The sequence below is a fragment of the Stegostoma tigrinum genome, chromosome 9 (assembly GCF_030684315.1).
Source record: "Stegostoma tigrinum isolate sSteTig4 chromosome 9, sSteTig4.hap1, whole genome shotgun sequence".
Lineage (NCBI taxonomy): Eukaryota > Metazoa > Chordata > Chondrichthyes > Orectolobiformes > Stegostomatidae > Stegostoma > Stegostoma tigrinum.
Window position 1 is genome coordinate 12,648,089 of NC_081362.1, and position 18,356 is coordinate 12,666,444.

General features: G+C 44.0%; 1 long non-coding RNA gene across 1 annotated transcript in view; it reads right to left on the reverse strand.

The window, feature by feature from the left end:
• Positions 1 to 18,356, reverse strand: part of LOC132210031 (uncharacterized) — a 72,423-nt gene that overhangs the window by 26,783 nt on the left and 27,284 nt on the right. The window contains exon 3 of the long non-coding RNA XR_009446195.1: positions 4,407 to 4,471. This is a non-coding gene — a long non-coding RNA (uncharacterized LOC132210031). The remainder of the gene's footprint in view (positions 1 to 4,406; positions 4,472 to 18,356) is intronic.

The window sequence follows — 18,356 nt, forward strand, 5'->3', positions numbered from 1 at the left end:
CATGGCTAATCCACTAAACTTGCACATCCCTGGACACTATGGGTAACCCAACTAACCTGTGGGACAGTGGGAGAATACTGGAGCACCCAGGGGAAACCCACACAGATGTGGTGAGAATGTGAAAACTCCACACAGACAGCCATTGCGGCAGCACTGCTAACCACTGAGCTAAAGTGCCACCCCACAGCGTGGGATGGTTTTAAAACACACAGGAAAAACCCAGTTCGACAATATACACCACAAATTGACGCCAGTGATGTTAGGTTCATCCAGAACCCAGCTGCTAGATCGACAACTTTCCAAACTTCAGAAATTAGACTTCAACTTGACTTATTGGCTATTAGGATAGAAAACAGGGATTGTGTGAGGCCAGACTTAGGTAGGGAGGTGCAATAAAATAGTGTTTACAGAGCAGGAGTATCCACAGTCAATACCCATGATTTAGCTAACGTGGATAGTAGGCTCAGATTTTTAACACAGCAAGTCAAACAGACGTTGGATAAAATTAATCTGGACAGTCAGCAGGAAGAAGGTCAAGCGGGACAGTAAAGGGAAATCAGGCAGACCGACACCTGGTGACAGTGCTAGTAGGGAACGCCAGGACTATAAAGGAAACTATCCAGAGAATAGTGGATGATGACTGTAGGCAGCAGATTAGGACCCCATTTTGTTGTCCTGGGATAGTGCTCAGACAATCTGCAGTGTGTGGGGATGCATTTTACTCTATCAAAATGTTGTTAATTGCCAAAGAGGCATGAGGATGAGCCAGTGAATTGTAAATTGTGTGGAGCTGGAAGAACACAGCCAACTAGGCAGCATCAGAGGAGCAGGACAGTTGACGTTTCAGGTCAGGATCCTCCTTCAGAAAAGGGGAGGGGTAAGGGAGCTGGGAAATAAATAGAGAGGAGGGTGGGACTGGGGAAAGGTAGGTGTGCCCGTTAAATGTTGGATGCAGTTAGGGGCCAGTGGGGATTGATCATGGGAAGGGTGGGGCCGATAGGTGGGGAAGAAGATGGACAGGTTGCATCAGCTCTAGGAGGTGGAGATGAGAGGGAGATTTTTTCGGGGGGATGAAGCCGGGCTGTGAGGAGATTTTAAAACTGGTGAATTCTTTGTTTAGGCAATTGGGCTGTCGGATCCCAGGGCAGAATATGAGGTGTTGCTCTTCCAGTTTGCGTGTGGTGTCATTGTGGCACTGGAGTAGGCCCAGGTTGGACATGTCATCAGGGAGTGGGGTGGGGGGGGTGATCTTTATCTCTTTATCCATCTCCATCTCTAGAACCGCCTCAACACAACATCTATTTCAAACTCACCAACTACCATAGCCACCTTGACTACACCTTTGCTCACCCACCTTCCTGCAAAAATGCAATCCCTTCCTCCCAATTCTTCCACCTCCACAACACTGCTCCCAAGGTGGGGCATTCCACTCCTGAAATATTCCAGATTTCCTCCAAGTTTAAGGACCACAACTTCTCCCATCCGGTGATCAACTGCATCCTTTGCATTTCCCATCTTTCTGCCCTCAAATCCCTTCCCCAATACAAAAGTAAAGACAGAGTCTCCCTGGTCCTCACACCCCACCCCACCAACCCCCGTATCATCCTCCACCACTTCCGCACCCACCCCCCCCACAATCTGACCCCACAACCAAAAAGGTATTCCCCTCCCCACCCCTATCTGCCTTTAGTTGGACTGCTCTCTCTGTGACTCCCTCATCCGCTCCACACACCCTACTAGCCCCACCACGCCCAGCACCTTACCCTGCAACCATAAGAAGTACTACACCTGCCCCTGCACCTCGCCTCTCACCTCCATTCAAGGCTCAAAGCAAACTTTCCATATCCTGTACATCCTCCAACCTAGTCTACTGCATCCACTGCTCCCAAAGTGGCCTCGTCTACATCAATGAGACCAAGCGCAGACTCAGGGACCATTTCAGGGAGCGTCTGCGCTCTGCATGGATAATCGACAACACCTTCTGGTCGCCAACTATTTTACCTCCCACTCCCACTCCCTTGATGACATGCTCATCCTGGGCCTATTCCAGTGCCACAATGACATCACATGCAAACTAGAGGAGCAGCACCTCATATTCTGCCTCAGGACCCTATAGCCCAATGGTCTGAACATGGAATTCATCAGTTTTAAAATCTCCCTACCCCTGGCCTCATCCCACGTCCAAACTTCTCTTTCATCATTGCCTCCTTGACCTGTCACAACCTGTCCATATCTCTCCCACCTGTCCACCCCGCCTATCCCACTGACCAATCGCCACCACTCCCCACCTGCATCCACCTATTACCATTCCACCTACCTTTCTCCAGCCCCACCCATCCTCTCTCCAATTATTTCCCAACTCCCTTCCCCCTGCCTATCTCTGAAGAAGGGTCCTGACCCAAAACATCAACTTTCCTGCTCCTCTGATGCTGCCTGGTCTGCTGTGCCCCTTCAGCTCCACACTGTGTCATCTGTGACTCCATCATCTGCAGTTCTTGCTATCTCCTGTTGTAATTAGATTCTGATTCCCAGTTTATGTATTAAGTTATTTGTATGTACTACTGTTAAAGTTATTGAAGTGCGTAAAGAAGATAATGTACTGAGTATTGATGTCTATGTACAGTGGGGAACCCAGATTCTCAGGGAGTTAGGCTGAGACTTGATATGTGCCTGCACAAGTGTGTGGACTGAGCCTGTGATCCTATTTTCAAAAGATGCTTGAAGAGATCAGCAGGAGGCACTGTGGTCAAGTGTCCATGGGCACAAAACTGGACATTTTAAATTGACCGACAGCTGGAGGAATCAAGCCTGGCAGAAAATTGGCCAAACTAAATTAAGCAGCAGCCAGCAGCTATCAGTGGCAGAGAATAGTGGCAAGCAAGATCAAAGAGGTCTCAAAGGTCCAGTGGGAACCAGTTACAACCAGCCCAAGGGTTGTGTGTTGGCGAGGTATCAATCAGACTTTTGCAGCACGTTGACTCATCCAATGCCTGAGGACGTGCACTTCACATCGCCCCAGCATGGCCACAGTGAGGGGTGTTGGCAACACCCCATTGGACGCTTTGAATCCTGTCCATGACCCCATTGGCCAGATGCCACAGTACATTCTGGAAGGCCTGGGGATAAAAACACACACCTGGGAATTCAGAGATAATGGGAACTGCAGATGCTGGAGATTCCAAGATAATAAAATGTGAGGCTGGATGAACACAGCAGGCCAAGCAGCATCTCAGGAGCACAAAAGCTGACGTTTCGGGCCTAGACCCTTCATCAGAGAGGGGAATTCACTCTCTCAGGGAAGACTCGCAGCAAGACTTGTGGCAGAAGACCATATGGCGACCCAAGAAGACTCAGGAGAAGATCTGCGAGATCCACCTTTGTGGAAAAGAGCTAGCCCTATGTCAGAAAGGAAGGAAATTCCAACGGCCTGGCTCAAACATATGGATTATTGCAGGTAATATCTTTTATCAGATCGACAGTGAAAGAGAGTAAATACTGTGAGATATTAGAAAATGCTCACATTAGAAGATGTTTTTAACGAGGAATAATTTGTTAATAGAGGCAAGTTGAACCACAAAGCAAATTTTGTGCCCCTTTGTCTGTCTTATCAATGAGTAAAATGAGTTTAGTACATAAACTGGTCAAAATGTCCAGCACGCCTACATATATATGGCCAACTAACATATGAGGAACATCAGCACTTTCGGGCTCCCCTCCAAATCACATACCATCCTGACTTGCATTCCCTTCCTTTAATACTTTTGAGCTAAAAGCCTTGACACCTTATCCAATTACACCCTGCGTGTACCCATTGAGCACAACTGCACTGATTCACCACTTCAAAAACAATTAGGGATGATCAATAATGATGGCAGTTAGACCCATCAGTTGCTTTGTGCCTTCTGCAATCTGGGCCCTAACATTTTGAGTTCCCTCCCTAAATCTGCCCATTTGTCCTGCCCCCTCTCTCCCTTTACAATGTCCCTGCAAATCAATCTCTTTAGCTTTTGTTATGACCCACCACCAAATCACCCATTTCAACACTTATAATAACTAATTACAAGCACTGCCTACTCGGGGCAGTGCAACAAGAACAAAATAAAAAGTTGAGAGCAAGAGGGAGGGGCGAAAGCAAAATGGAACCTGAGGGGGAACCATTCTCTTTAATCAAGCTATTACATAAATAAATGCAAGATATTGGCACAATTTATTTTAAGAGTGTAAGTAATGTTTTGACTCAGACTTGAGACAGTGTAGCATAAAAGGTTACTGTTATCTGTGTAAACTGTTAATATACATCATCAGTGACAGAAGGACAATAAAACAGAGTTTGGAGTTCGACGGTAAACATTGTATTAAATATGATTCTCTAAATAGAAGAATGTTTAAAAAAAAGATAATCTTACCAACAGCATTGCTTCCAGTGGTCTTTATTCATCCTGATTAAGGCCACAGCCTCCCCTCCAAGAGCCTGTATGATGGTAATAGTTACAAAATTGCCAAATGACATAGTAGATCTTACATATACTATCCCTACAGTGTGGAAGCAGGCCATTTGGCCCATCAAGTCCACAAATCCTCTGAAAAGCATCCCACCCAGACCCACCCCCATCTTATCCCTGCAAACCTGCATTTCCCATGGCTAACCAACCTAGCCTGCACTTTTCTGGACATTATGGGCAACTTAGCATGGCCAATCCACCTAACCTATCCACCTTTGAGCTGGGGGAGGAAACCCATGCAGACACGGGGAGAATGTACAAACCCCACACAGGGAGCTCTCTGAGGGTGGGATTGAACCTTGGTCCCTGGCACTGTGAGGCAGAAGTGCTAACCACTGAGTCACTGTGCCACCGTCTTAATTGAGATATGAGAAAGCTGTACATTGAAAATAACTGTGTGGCCATGATAAGTTGTCCATGGTGTCCAGGGGATATGCAGGCTAGGTGGATTAGCCATGGGTAATGCAAGGTTACAAGGATGGGGTTGGTCTGCCTGGGATGCTCTTTGGAGGGTTGGAGCAGACTTGTTGAACTGAATAGCCTGTTTCCACACTGTAGGGATTCAAAGAAACTTAGAAACTAAGAAACAACTTGCATTGTCTGTTTATGTTGGCTTGATTCTTCCAACATCTTACCACACTGCAGTGGAAAAAAAATTCTGATTGCTAATTCAGTAGAGTATCAAAGTAAAGACAACAACAAAATAAAACAATGACAATAACTTAAATAACAAGGTGTAGGGCTGGATGAACACAGCAGGCCCAGCAGCATCTTAGGAGCAGGAAAACTGATGTTTCGGGCCTAGACGCTTCTTCAGAAAAGCTTTCCTAATCCTATGATGCTGCTTGGCCTGCTGTGTTCATCCAGCTCTACACCTTGTTATCTCAGATTCTCCAGCATCTGCAGTTCCTACTATCTCTGAAACAATGGTAATAACTTGTTCATTCTGTGTTTTCAATGTAGAGAAATATCCCAATAACCTTCAAAGAGGAGAAATGAAAATGGGTTATAAAAGCATGGATTCAGGTAACTGACTGAAGATTAGATCAATAGATGGATTTGAAGTAATGTCACATTGGGTTGGACAGACATGGGATGCAGAAGGGCATTGTGGACAGGTTTATCATAAACTATAAAGAAGTAGGAACAAAAATAGGCCATTCAACCCCTCAGACTTGCTGCACCATTTTACAAAGTCAAGAGGCTTGGCATTGTTGCTGTTGGTAGAACAGAGTGGGAGGGAATACAAGGAATGCCGAGTTGAGGAATTGGAAGATAGGGGAAAAGCTGGAGAAAATTGTACAGGTAGAAGGAGGTAAACTGATGGATGGATTGGCAAATGAATTTTCAATTCCATTCCTTTAGTGAGTGAGTCTATGCAGGACAGGAAAGGTAGGCTAACAGTATGAAATGCATAAATTCTTCAAAAAGACATTTGGAAAAAGAAATCTCTAAACCCCTCACAACTGCCATTGGGAGTCAGTGAGAAAGAATAAGAGACAGGGATTGGAGAGGATGTTTTGCCATAGTGGTAAAGGAGCTGTGACTTGCCTATGCTTTAGTCCTTGTGTGAATCACCTTTCTTGGAAAGTCACCATAAAAGTGTAAATTCAAAATGACAAATAAAATGTAAGCATGCCACACCGACCCTGCAGTTTAAAAGTATGTCGTTTTAGTATTGAGTTTATTGAGCCATTGTATCATTGACTCGTTATCGCACAGAAGGAAGCCATTTGGTCCATCAATTCCATGCCAGCTCTCTAGAACGCAGTTCAATCAATTCCATACTCCCGCTCTCCCGCTGTAACATTTCAAGTTTATTTTCAACAATTACCCACCCCATATCCTTTCAAAATGATTGATCTCCACTTCCATTGCTCTCATAGCCGATGGCTCCCAGTTCTATAAATCAATTGCCAACTCACATCATCTCACTTTCAGTATAAAAAATATTAATGAGTGAGGAAGAGGTGCAAACATTCTATTATTGAGCCAGTGATAGAGCCTTTTAGGCTTTCTTGAGCTATGTACTTAGGAATGCCTTTCAAATAAATTCGAATAAGAAAAAGCTGTGAAGTTTTCATATGTTTGATGAAGTGACCTTGATTAATGCAATACTGTTATTCTCTGGTTATGGTCGTGATTGGAATCAAAGCAGAAACATACTGTTATCTCAAATCACGCAACCTACTCAAAAGATATTTTGTAAATGACAAATACCACAATGTGCTTTGAATTAAGCCTCTGCAAAAGAAAAGAGAATAACATCTTAAATAAAATAAGCTTCAAGCGCTGCAATATTCAGTCGTCTGATGCTGGGGGTATTACATGTGACTTCATTTTCTTGTGGTTTAACCTACCTAGCCTCCCCTTGCACTGTAACAGACTCATGTGTGACTATCACTCATAACCCTTGATCACAGCTTTTAACAAAATTCACTTGGGCAGAATCCCTCATAGAGAGCAAACAATAGTTATCAGTATTTTGATCACTCAAAATTAGCCAAAATTATTTCCATTCAATAACTGGCAGTCAAAACAACAAAAAAAGGCAGACCTCTTCATTCACATATCTCCTAAATCTGTCATGAAAATAACAGGAATTGTCAAGCTTTACAGAGCTTTGCGGTGTTTTATGCATTTTGGTGATTGAAACAATTGTCTAGATGTCTGAGTGCAGTCAAAGTTGAGTGCGCAAGGAGGACAGGAACCAATTTTTTTTGCTCGAATTGATGAGTCCAAGGCTTCAAAATACCGGGCTACAGATCTCATTCCCAGTGAACTGGTGAGCAGCAGCTGCCTCTCTCACCACAGAGAGAAAGATGTGACCACTATGATGCTGGCAGCGACACTTCAGTCAGACTCTTACAAGGGACAGGAAAGTCCACAGGACTTGGCAGGGAGATAGTAGTGACTGTGAGGGAGGGTGGATGCACTCAGGAAGCAGAACTCAGTAGCCTGGATTGGAAAAGTGGCATTGATGATACGGTTCAGAGGGAGTGGGATGTTCGAACAGTGGTGGGCAAACACACACAACCTTTTTTAGATGTGCAGAGTGCCGCAGTAAATCAGTCTGAACAGGGAACATAGCAAAGATGTATCCACATACAAATATTGCTGGAGAAACTCAGCAGGTTTGGCAGCATTTGTAAGCAGAGTCAACGTTTCAAATCGACAGGCATTTTTATAGTCATGGGGTGAGGTCATCGTTGGCTAGACAGCATTTATTGCCCATCCCTAATTGCCCAGAGGGCAGTTAAGAGTCAGTCACTTTGGTGTGGGTCTGGAGTCATATGTAGATCTCTTTGCTATGGGTCTAGGGTTATATGTAGACTAGGCCAGGTAAGAATCAAAATCTCCTTCCCTAAAGGACATTAGTGAACCACATGGGCTTTTACAAACATCAGCAATGGATTCATAGCCATTGCTGGACTCTTAATTCCAGAAGTGCATTGAATTCAACTTCCATAATCTGCTGTGGGGGGATTCAATCCCAGGTACCCAGAACATTACTTGAGTCTCTCAATCAACAATATTACCACAAAGAAATCGCCTCCCCATACCCTACAGAACAGATTGTAGCAAGTTTAAAGTGTGGTATACTTGTTGAAGTTGGGAAGAGTAAATGGCAGTTGGAGATTGAGCCCAACGAGAGAGAACTGCAATTGGACAGAAAAAAAGATTGGGTAATGGTTAGCCTGGAAGAATCAATAATGCTAACAAACACCATTAGTTGCTGGTAATGGTTTGGTTGTGGTTGTGACAGGGCCTGGGGTGTGAGGTTTGTGAGATGTACATGGGAAAAGGTGTTCATGCCCTAATATTATTGAACTTGATACAGAGTCCAGAAGGCTGCAGGGTCTACAAGAAGAAAATGAAATATTGTTCTTCCAGCTTGCGCTCAGCTTCACTAGAGAACTGCAGCAAGCCCAAGACAGAGATGTTGGCCAGAAAACTTGCTGGTGTGTTGATGTGGCAGGCAACTGGAAGCTCATTTTTATGGGCAGATTGTAAGCCTTCTGCAAAACAGTTGCCCTGTCTGAATTTCATCATCCTAATGTTAAGCAGAGTACATTGCGAGCAGTGAATACAGTAGACTAGATTGAATAAAGCGCAGCAAAACCACTGCCTCAATCTGGTGTATCTACATATGTTGCACATATGTACGTAAATTTGTAAGAACTAGGAGCAAGAGCAGGTGATTCAGCCCCTCAAGCCTGGTCTGCCACTTCAGATGATCATGGTCATCTTATTGCACTTTGCTGCCCACTCTCCATAACCATTTAACACATTACTAATTAAAAATCTGTCTGTCTCCTCCATAAATGCACACAATATCCACACTCTGTGCTGATGAAATCTGTAGATTCACAACCCTTTTGAGAATTTCTCCCCATTTCTGTTTTAAATCCGCATGCATTAACCTAAAACTATGACCTTTCATTCGAGATTGCCCCACAAGGGGAAACAACTGCTCTACATTGGCTTTGCCAGTCCCCTACAGCATCTTCCATACCTCAATTAGATCTCCAATCCTTCTAAATTCCAGTGAGTATAGGACTAAATTGCCCAATCTTACCTTATAAAACAAGCCTTTCATCTCTGGAACGAATGTTCATGCACCACCTTCAACACTCACTCTCTCCACCATCGATGCACAGAGGCAGAAGTGTGGCACCTTACAAAGTACCCTTTGTAAGGGATACTGGGGGGTGGCACAGTGGCTCAGTGGTTAGTGCTGCTGCTTCATGCACTGGGGACCTGGGTTCAATTTCAGCCTTAGGTAGCCATCTGTTTGGAGTTTGTACATACTCCCTGTGTTTGCATGGGTTTCCTCCTTGTGCTCTGGTTTCCTCCCACAGTTCAAAAATTTACAAGTAAAGTGGATTGGCTGTGCTAAATTGCCCATCATGTCCAAGGGTGTGCAGGCTAGGTGGATTAGTCATGGGAAATGCAGGGTTATAAAGTAGGAATGGTGTGAGTTGCATGCTCTTGGAGAGTGAGAGTATTATATTAATAGTAAGTATTAATCAGAGGGTTGGTGTGGGCTCAATGTGCCTGATGGCCTGCTTCGACACTGATTCTTTGACAGCACCTTCCAAACATATGACTTCTACCACTAGGGAAAGACAATGTATAGCAGATAAACAGGAACAGAATCAACAGCAAATACCTCTCAAAGACACACGCCATCCTTCCTCGGAAGTACATCGCTGCTCCTTCACTGTCAATAGGTCAAAATCATGGAGCTCCCTTCCAAATAACACTGTGCATCACGCTACACCAAAACGACAGCTCACCAACACCTTCTCAGGGGCAACATAGCTTAGCCAGCAACATGTCCACTAAAGAATAAATAACAATTTCTATGTGTACGTATGTTTCAATGAATTATAGCATAGTGTTGCTCTGGCAAATTCTCAAGAACTGGAATCACTCAGCTGGTCCCCCTTCTCTTCAACCAAAAAATACAATGAGGTTCCCATACGAAAACATGCAGTCCAAATATTTTGGGGAAATAATTTAAAAATGATAATGCCAAGTGATCTCACCACAAAGTCTTTTAAGGGTATTGAGCAGCCAGAATATCCTACACAAGTAAATTTGAAATATCACCTACAGGAGCAATGTGGCTATTTGTTCTGAATCTCTTTGCCATCAAATTCTTTAGCGATCACACTCAGCAATCTTGTTCCCACTAAAATCCCAGTTTCCAGCACAATTGGCTCTACCTCAGCCAACGGTTACATCAGGAGATACTTATGAATTAGGGGCATAAATGTGAGATTTGCTTCTTGCATATAGTTTACTCCATGTGTTCGAACACCATCCATCTGCAGCTTCCTTGCAGGGATCATGATCCTTGGTATCTCCAGAGCATCAAGTGGAATGCAGACCAGAAGTGTGAGGAACTAACACAGTCGGAGGCCTGCTATGTCTGCTGCCAATTGGCAAAGACTTACCATATCCATAATACAGGAGCAATGCAACTGCGCTGGAGGGGGTGCAGAGGAGGTGAACCAGGATGTTACATGGGTTTGAGCATTTCAACTGTGAAGAGAGGCTGGATAGGCTTAGGTTGTTTTCGTTGGAGCAGAGAAGGTTGAGAGAGGATCTGACAGAGGTGTAAATGATTGTGAGGGGCATAAATGGTGAATTAGCAAACCAGATGGGTTTTCCCAACAATCGTTAATGGCTTCATATCCATCATTGATTCCTGATTTGTACTGAATCCAGATTCCACCATGGCAAGATTCAAACCCAGGATTGTTATATATTACCCGGGTCTTTAGATTAATAGCCCAGTGATAATACCACTAGGCCATTGCCTCCCTTTTCGAAGCATCAATAACAAGAGGGGCTGTAATTTTTAAGGTGAAAGGCAGGAGGTTTTGAGATCTAAGAAAACTTTTTTTCACTCAGAGGGTAGTGAGTTCTGCAACACACTGTCTGGGAGGGTGGTTGAGACAGGCAACTTCACAAATTTTAGAAAGTACTTGGGTGAGCACTTGAAATGTCATTATGCGAGAGGAAAAGAGCCGCAAAGTGGGGCAAGCGAAGACTTAGAGTAGTTTTGACGCAGAGTCAATGGGCTGAAGGACCTGTGCACGATTCTATGTTGCCTGTGGTCAGACACCAGCTGTACATCCTGCTGGAAGAAATGCAAAATACTGCGGATGCTGGAAATCTGAAACAAGCACAGAGAATGCTTGTGAAACTCAGGAGTCTAGCCACATCTGTAAGGAAAGAAATGGAGTTCACATTTTGAGTCTGGTATGACACTTCTTCAGGACTGTTCTGTAGAAGGTTCACTGGGCTTGAAACAGTGATCTCCAATTCTGTCTCTACAGAAGCTGGCCGATCTGTACAGTTTCTCCTGCATTGTCTCTGCATTTGTTTCTGATCAAATGATCTTCTTGTTGCTGTTAAAGATGAGAACACGAGGAAATGCAAGGGCCCAAAATGTTGGGCCTTAGGGGATCCAGTGATCTATGCTATTGCAGTCAGTGATTTTGATTCAGAATCTTCCTTATTCCATGAGTAAGGGCTGTCATCCTTGCTTGCTGCTACTACTCCACTTGGTGTGGCAGTGTCGAATGCTGGTCTCGCAATGTTCTCATAACTCCGAGCACTCCAGTAGTTAGCCAAATCCAACAGTGCAGCTGCTGCTAGAGTCAGTCCTCCAAAAATATTGAAAACTCCCAACTCAGCCAGAAGAATCGTTTCATAGCGCAGAAAATTGTTGAGCAGCCCAAAACAACAGCCTACCTGAATGAGGTCCTGAGTCAATTCTGTTGCCAAAACCTACTTCCTGATTTATGTTTTAAGGCAAGCTTGAGACTGATTGAATCCAATGCTTCCAGGCACCAATTTCCCCAAAGCAAGAAGTATTTGCATTGATATAGCAGCCTTCATAACATCAACAAATTTCAAACCTGGTAGGGTGGTACCACCGGGGCTGTAGATGTTTGGAGCACACTTCCATAAACTGTTGTGGCAATTAAACAGCAGAAAATGTTAATTTTGAATCTGAAACTGATAAACTTTGGTGAGCAAAGCTATTAAGAGATGTGGGCCAAAGGCAGATAAATGGAGTTAGATTACAGATCAGCTATGATCTTGGTGAATGGTGGAACCAGCTCAAAGAGCTGAATGGCCAATTCCTATTCATGTGCTCCTATGTTCCAAAGTGCTTTAGAGGCAAGGACATGCCTTTAAAATGTGGCTAATACAGTCAGAAATAAAGCAGTCCAATTATACACAGTAATATCTCATAAGCAGCAGTGTGAGGATGACCAGACATTGAGTTTTAATGATATTGTCAGAGATGCAGTAGAAGGACTCTACCTTATTTGCATAAAATAATTAGGCAGTCCCTCCAATTTGTCACCATTTTTAATTGGAAATTCCCAACACAAGATGGAAATATTTCATGCCCATTTAATGCCCAAAGAGTTCTAGGCTATTGGATTCCAATGCTTACTTGAGGACTGAGATAAAAATAAAGGTTGACACTGCTAGAGGAATAGCAACTAATATCTGGAGGTTACTGCAGAACAGCAACAAAAAAAGCAAGGAGAAGATCAGATTGTTACAGTGAATGTGTGAAAGAAAGTTCGATTCCACCCTTGTTTGACTGTCTGCATGGAGTTTACACATTCTCCCCGTGTCTGTATGGGTTTCTTCCAGGTGCTCCAGTTTCCTCCCACAGTCCAACGATGTGCAGGTTAGGCAGAATGGCTGTGCTAAATTGTCCCTACTATCCTGGGGTATGCAAGCTAGTTGGGTTAGCCATGGTAAAAGCAGGGTCACAGGTATAGGGTAGGCTGTGGGTATGTGTGAGATACTGTAGGGATTCTATGATTCTGTCTAAGGAGTTCCACCTTATCGCAGGCATGTGAAACTCAGAGGGTAACCTCTCAGTACTCATTGCTGTATTGTTGTCTTGGTAGGACGGAGTCGGGAGGTGAAGGTCCATGAGACAGTGCAGATGGTAGTCCCTCAAATGTATCCTATTGATAGTCCAGGTACATTCAGGAACTCTTCTCTGCAGTGGATGGATTGAGCCTTGGGAAGATGGTCCATCTGTAAAATCTAAGAGGTCGAGAACATAACAGCCACTGGCTAGCCATGGTGTTTGATGAGACTGTTGCAGCAGGATTGCAAGTTTCATTAACTCAGGAGTCAGGACATGGAGGTCTCCACGTCCCCATCAATCGCAGTCCCTGTCTCCTCCTGCCAGGGCAAGAATCCATTCCTCGGAGCATAGGAGGGCGCGGATTGCCCAGCAGAGCCCATCTGTCCAACTGTGCTGATCCCCGTCATTGCATGCCTTCTGTTGTAATGACATAACGGGTGCAAATGAGTAAGGCACAAGTGGCAGCTCCACTGTTAGTGCTGGTGCATGCTGAGATGCCCCGAGGCAATGAGGTGCGAGGGTGGAGGTTGTCAGGGGTTAACAGTGTGAGACGATGGAGGTGACAACAGCGATTAAGGGAAGTTGTTGCATATAAGAGAGAGGGTATCAGAGAGGGAACATCAGTGGGAGATGGGTACAGTGGTACAGATTAAAGTGAGGCAGCAGATAGCAGACTATTCCGTGCAAATAAAAACCGAAATAGCTGGAGAAACTCAGCAGGTCTGATAGTATCCTGTGAGATAAAAAACAGAGTTGGTATTAACTTCCCCTCATCGACCGAAGAAGATCATTGACCAAAGTAAGTTACCCAGACTCCCTAAAATGTGATAATCTCTGATTCAGCTGGCACAGTGTATTGGCATCACTTCTTTTGCCTGTGTCCCAAGAAGAGGTCTCCTCTCCTTGCCACTATGTTGTCCAGAAGGACCTGCAAGACCTTTGAGAAGCATAGTGCAAATATCCAAGGATAGAGTCAGTGTAGAAGCAGGCCACTCAGCCCATTAATCCACCCCAACCATCCAAAGAACATCCCACCCAGATCAACCCCATCCGTGTAACTTGCATTGTCTGTGGCTAATCCATCTAGCCCCATTCATCTCTGGACTGTGGGAGGAAACTGGAGCAACAGCGGGGAAAACTTATGCAAACATGGGGAGAACATGCATACTCCACCCGGACTGTTGCCCAAGGCTGGAATTGGACCTAGGTCCCTAGAGCTGTGAAGTAGCAGTGCTAACCACTGAGCCACTGTGTTGCTCCACTCTTCAGCCATCCTTCCTCATGCCTAACACAGCCAAGAAGCACAGCTTGCAGATGGTAGCACTCCTGCAGGTGCACAGTGGACTTTGAAAGATGGCATAGTCCCAAGAGAACCCCTGCTAAGTGGCAATTTCACCATGAATGACTCATGGTAAGATGGAGTAGAAGTCAGACATGAATCTCACCATGGTGGCTTAAACATTAATCAATATGACAAGTTAAGTAAGATACAGCGAAGACATTTGTTCAGCAAATATCACTCCACCAAACTCACAACTTGCACTTCACCAAACAGGGGTAAGATTCAGCCAAGGGACCTAGACAGGTTGGGATGAATGGACAAAAACTTGGCAGATGGAATAAAATGTGAGGTTACGCACTTTGGCAGCAAGAAGAGAAGAGCTGAATATTACTTAAATGGAGTGAGACTGCAGAAAGTTACAGCACAGTGGCATTTGAGAGTGGCCTGGCATAAACTACAAAAAAGCTAAAAACCAGGTTCAGCAAATAGTAAGTTGCCTTTATTTCAAAGGAATTGTTGTATAAAAATAGGAAAACTCTAGTCAAACAACACCTGGAATTCTGAGCAGTTTTGGGCTCCTTATTGAAGGAGAGATATGCTGGCATTGGAGGTGGCTCAGAGAAGGTTCACTTGGCTGATTCTGGGCATGGAGGGACTTTTTTGTGAGGAGAAGCTAAATAAGTCAGACCTGTCCTCATTGGAATATAGAAGAAAGAAAGGTGATTGTATTGAAACATATATGATTCTAATTCTTCTTTACTGCAGGGCTGGATGATTAAGTCTGGCTGGATTATTAAGTATATGGAATGTTGGTAGACAGATTTTAAATTATTACAGAACCCAGGGTTACAGGAAAAGGCAAGAAAATGAAGTTAAAGATTGTCAGATCAACCATGAGTTGAATTGAACGAATTTCATTGAATGACAGAACAAACTCAACAGGCTGAATGGTCTGTTCTTCTCCTAAGTCTTATAGTTGTACTTTTCTTGGCTGTCCAAGTTTCCAGAGCATGTTGAAACCTGAGGGATTCAAGGATGTCAGCGGGCGACAGAGGTAACATACAGTAAACCGCAAACCACATCTCCAGATTCAGCACAGCTCACAGATAGTGATACATGCATTGCATCCTGTTTCATCCACTTCAAGAAAACTTGCAGATGGTCTCATTGCTGTCACAGAATCCCTACAATATGGAAGAAGGCCATTCAACCCATCAAGTCAACACCAACCCTCTGAAGAGCATCTCACCCTGACTTACCCTTCTACCATATCAGTATCCCTATCCTGAGGACTCTGCTTTTCTCATACTAACCCATCTAGCCTGCACATCACTGGACACTATGGGCAATTTACCATGGTCAACGTCTTTAACCTCTTTTTGCTACAATTTCACTGCTTCAAGAAGACCACCATCATCCTGGTACCAAAGAAAACACATACACATGCCTCAAAAACCACCATCCGATGGCTCTGACCTCCATGATTATGAAGTGCTTTGAGAGGCTAGTCATGGCTCACATCTTGTCTAACCTCCCAGCCCGCCTTGATCCCTTTCAACTTGCTTAGCAGAGCAACAGGTCCAAGGCAGACACCATTTTCCTGGCCCTACACTCATCCCTGAATAATAAGGATACCTACATCAGGCTTTGCCTATCGACTACAGCTCCACCTTCAACACTATAATCCCAACCAAACTAATCTCCAAACTTTGAGTCTGAGTTTTTGGCTCTGCCCTCTGCAACTGAGTCCTCAACCTGCTGACCCACAGACCATAATCAGTGAAGATTACGACACCTCCTCCATGATTATTCTCAACACCAGAACCCCACAAAGATGCGTACTCAGCCCCCCACTGTACTCCCTGTACACTCATGACTATGTGGCCAAATTTAATCGATACGCCATCCACAAGTTCACTATCGATGCCACTGTTGTTGGCTGGATATTAAATAATGATGAGACAGAATACAGGAAAGAGATAGAATGCTTGGTGTTGTTGTGCAATGATAACAATCTCCCTCAATGCCAGCAAAACTAAAGAAACGATCATTGACATCAGGAAGAAAGGAGGAGTGCATGTCCTTACCTAGATCAATGCAGCTGAAATGAAGAGGATCAAGAGAGTCAAGTTCTTTGGAGCAATGATACGCAACAATGTGTCATGGACTACCCAAGTAGATGTGACTATCAAGAAATGCCTCTTCTTCCTCAGGAGGCTGAGGAAAATCAGCATGTCCATAAGAACCCTCACCAACCTTTACAGATGCACCACAGAAAGTATTCTATCCAGGTGCATTGGAGCTTGGTAATTGCTTTGCTTATAACTGTAAGAAACTGCAGAAAGTTGTGGACATAGACCGGGCCATCACGCAATGAAACTTCTCGTCCATGGACTCCATCCACACTTCTTGTTGCTGCAGAAAAACAGCCAACATCATCAAAGACCCATCCCATCCAGTTATAATCTCTTCCAACCATACCTCAGATAGAAAAGACAGAAGCTTAAAAATGTACCATCAGGTTCAAGAACAGCTTCTTCCTCACTGTTATTACATTGCTCAATGGAGCTCTCAAATTTCTATTCTGACATTGACCTTGTTTTTTTGTACACCTTCTTCATCACTGTAATTTTGTATTCCTCACTCTGTTCAATCACCCTATGATCTGTATGTCCTTACATCACACAAAACTTTTCACTGTACTTAGGTACATATAAATTAAATGAAACCAACTCGCCTAACCCACAAATCCTTGAAGGGAAACTGGAGTACGCACATAAAGAATGTGCAAACTCCATACAGACAGTTGCCTGAGAGCTGGAATTGAGCCTGGGTTCCTGTGGTTATGAGGCAGCAGTGCTAACCACTGGTCCACTATCCCTGAAGGGCATGAATGAACCAGATGTGTTTCTTCCTGCCCCAACAACTGATAGAGGTTGCAGTGGTCATTATTAAGCTAAATTTTAATTGCAGATTTTACTTTTTCTTAATTCAAATTTCACCACATGCCATGGTAGGGTTTGAACCTTTTTTCCCAGAACATTAACCCGGGGGGAGCTGGATGAATTAGTTCAGTGACAATTATCACAAAGATTCAATAGTGGCTGTTGGAAAGGTACACAAAAGATGAATAAGAATGGTTAAGAAATTGGTTGAGGTTCCCTCATTTTAAGACTGCATTGCCCTTTCCATGACCTCCCTGCTTCACATTCCGAGATACTCACTTCAAATGGTCTGGTTTCACACCAGACATGTAACAGGCGTAAGCTACCGGAAATGGGGTGTGGAGCTGACGTGCTCCCAAATGATTACTGTAGCTCGGCTTGTTTAAGGTGGGCGTCTCAACCTCTGCTATTCCCACGTGTTTGACTGCAAAGCTTGTGCCCTCTCCACTGCGCAAGACCCTGCACCAGAAAACTCAGATAGGAGTCCACACAAATTAAAATGAGCTCTATTCTGCAGTGTCCACTTTAATCAGCACAGCATTGTTGAGAGTGATCATTAATGGCCACGTTTCCTAACCTCAGTGATTTCACTCCACTTGCAATTATTTTTAACCTGCAAATCTGGGGTTTATACGGGCTTTCTTATTCATCATGTCCTAAAACCTAAAGTAACAACAACAGCCTGCATTCACAAAGCACCTTTAACATATTAAAGTACTCCAAGGTGCTGTGCTGAGTAAAACAAAATACAACACTAAGCCACATATTACAGCAGATAATCAAAACTTTGATAAAAAGAGGTGGGTTTTAAAGGAGTGTCTCAATGGAGAAAAGCAAGATAGAGAGAGGTGGCAAGGTTTCCGAAGTCAACTGCAGAACCCCAGACTGAGGGATTTAGCAACCAGCATGGAATGATTAAAATTAAAAGTTTTGTTTGACAAGGAAGAATTAAAAGAGTGTGGCTAACTGAAGAGTTGTAGGGCTCGAAGAGACAGCCACAGAGGGAGGCCACGCAACCTTGCAGGTATTGAATACAAAGATGAGAATTTTAAAGCAATTTGTTGCTGACACATGAGCCAGTGGTGGTAAGTGAGCAAAGCAGGGTGGGAGATGAATCACCTTTAGTGATAAATTAAGACAAGGGCAGAATAGTTTAAACTGACCTTATAGTTACAGAAAGTGGAATCTTAGAATTCCCAAAGTGCAGA